Here is a 2485-nt window from a genome sequence, read left to right as displayed (position 1 = left end):
GACAGCCCTCAGGGAAGATTCCTGGGAAGTCCTAGGACTTCACATAACCCAGTTTCAAAACCATAGCATTAATCTAGTACAGAAAGAAGAAAATCACCAATAAAAATAAATTATAGGAAAAAAATAGTTCATTTTTTCCATGTTGGTTCTTGTGCTGCTTTTTAAAATTAAATCTTTGACAGCCTCCTGACTTAGGATGTGCTGATTAAAACACCAAAATAAAATAGGCAAAGCAATTATGGACAGAGATAATCTTTAAAATTATAAGACAGACTTCTCCATTTTATCTTCCCTTCTACCCTAATACCAAAAACAAACAAAAATCTTCTCTAAATAAGACTAACTTGGATTACATTATCTATAAAGGCTTATAAAAGCCTTTTACAAGTAATGACTTGAAAACTGGGGAGAAAAAAGAATGAGACTATAATACGATCTCCAGTTAAGGCTCTGAAGATGGTGTCTTTACCAGTTACAAAGAAGCTAGAGAAAAATGACTGTATGGACCTTAAAATTCTATCTTTAATCTATTATCTAGAGTTTTCCTGCTTTAAAATTTTAGTGACATGGACCAATAAAATAAGAGATTGTTTTAAGAAACCAATTTTGGAGAACGAAAATCTATATACAATTACATTTACTTTCTATTAAATAAAATAATAGGTGAACGGACTTCATCCTAGAATTTCATTTAATAGTGATACTTGAATAACTCAATTTATTCTTAGCCTATTTGATTCTTTTCAAGTCTTTCAAATTTAAGCAAAAAATGCACTTACATCATCTGCAATACCAAAAATTTTAGATGTCAAGTATTTAAGTATGACAGTTCCAAATAACCAAAAACATCCTTGAATAACCTAAAAAAAAAGAAAACAAAAATAACTTTGATGCTTCATATTCCATAGACATAGGCTAGGAAGAAAAGAATAAATGCTTTAATCATACATGAAATACATATTGCTGTGTACAAGAGAAAATGCTAAAAAATGCATCTCAATTTAAAATCAAGCATGTTGCTCAAAAGCAAGGGGCAATAACTAAAAATAAAAATATAATCATACGATCTTATCAAAATTAATATATTTTTTATAGAAGATTTGCACAACCACTGCAGTTAAATTCCCTTTAACAGTTTTTTATATATGCAGTTTCTTAGATGAAACATGAGTAATAAATAAAACTGGAATTTTGTAACTGCATACCCAGGATTAACTTAAACTTGTTTCATAAAAAGGGCAATTTGGTACATTAAAATTGAGCCCTAAAATACTATAAAACTGTTGGATCCCCTGAGTTACACAGATCGTTTTCTTAAAAGTAAAACATAAAACCAATGATATATTTTATAGAAGAAAAAACATAAGCATTAAAATAGATTGATTCTCACCCATAAACTAAGTTCAGATACATTTATTTTCAGGAAATGTGTTTTCATTGCCAGAATACCCTGAGTAGAGAAAAATAACGTAGTATACACAGTTAATACTTATAGACATAAATTCAAGTACCAAAAAATTTTTCTAAATAATAAGATTCTCAAGTATCTAAAATTTAGCACATGGTTGACTTTTCACATACCATCCCCACATGCTCATTTCTAGAGTCAGTGACTTCAAGGTATAGCCCTATTATCCAAAGTCAATTAGGTGAATGAGTGACTTTTTAAAGTTGAAAAAGGAATCACCATATGTAAATGTCTATGACTGATTTGACATATCTGATCTCTGAGCCATGAGGTATATAACATTTTCAGAATTTTGGACAGTAGTCATACAGGCATAAGATTTTCCTTTAGCTAAAAATTACTGACTCTTAGGGTAAACAACAAATGAAATGTCAATGGATCAACTAAATACTTCTCTGAAGTATTTTCAGGTGGTAATGCTTCCAAACTGTATTACCCTTGGGGAGCTAAAACTACTTCAAACATGGCAAAAATATGATTAGAGATCAAAACATGAATACTTGAAACCAAATCAAATCTTTGTGGAAGTTTCTAAATACCTGAGAATACAAAATGTGATACAATTCAGGTTTCAAAGTGATTAATTATAAGCAAATGTGTGTTTATAGTTAAATATGCACAAACATGCTGTATTCCCTGTTATCATTTATTTTTACACACCAAAATATATGGGATATACATAAATATGCTTAATTCGTACCTAAGGCGCACCTCAGTGTGAAGCATCTAGCAGTATACCTGACGTATAGAACTGAAGAGAAATTTCTTACAAAATGTACTTAAATTAGATTTTATTTATATGTAATATTCAATTCAATGGTTTCCCTGTCCATAGTACCAAGATTCATGTACTTTATCCTGGGTGATAGCAGTACATGACAAAATACATATGTAAAATATACAACTGAGTACTTTGTCACCTTTCCTAATAATAAACAGAGAACACATAACTGAAGAACTATACTTATTAATCCCAAAGTTATGATTTTTCCTGTTGTTGTTGAAAATATAGCATCA

General features: G+C 29.9%; 1 long non-coding RNA gene across 9 annotated transcripts in view; it reads right to left on the bottom strand.

The window, feature by feature from the left end:
* LOC116812579 (uncharacterized) overlaps nt 1-1720 on the bottom strand; it is a 123484-nt gene extending 121764 nt beyond the window's left edge. For all 9 annotated transcript variants that reach the window (XR_009215374.1, XR_009215371.1, XR_009215377.1 and 6 more), the window contains exons 1-2: nt 1391-1720; nt 780-860 (exon numbers count right to left, since the gene is read on the bottom strand). This is a non-coding gene — a long non-coding RNA (uncharacterized LOC116812579). The remainder of the gene's footprint in view (nt 1-779; nt 861-1390) is intronic.
* Between the last annotated feature and the right edge of the window lie 765 nt (nt 1721-2485).

Source organism: Hylobates moloch, unplaced genomic scaffold (assembly GCF_009828535.3).
Source record: "Hylobates moloch isolate HMO894 unplaced genomic scaffold, HMol_V3 SCAFFOLD_1, whole genome shotgun sequence".
In the NCBI taxonomy this organism is placed as follows: domain Eukaryota; kingdom Metazoa; phylum Chordata; class Mammalia; order Primates; family Hylobatidae; genus Hylobates; species Hylobates moloch.
Note: the sequence above shows the minus strand (reverse complement) of the source record. Positions and strands in the feature narration are given on the sequence as shown.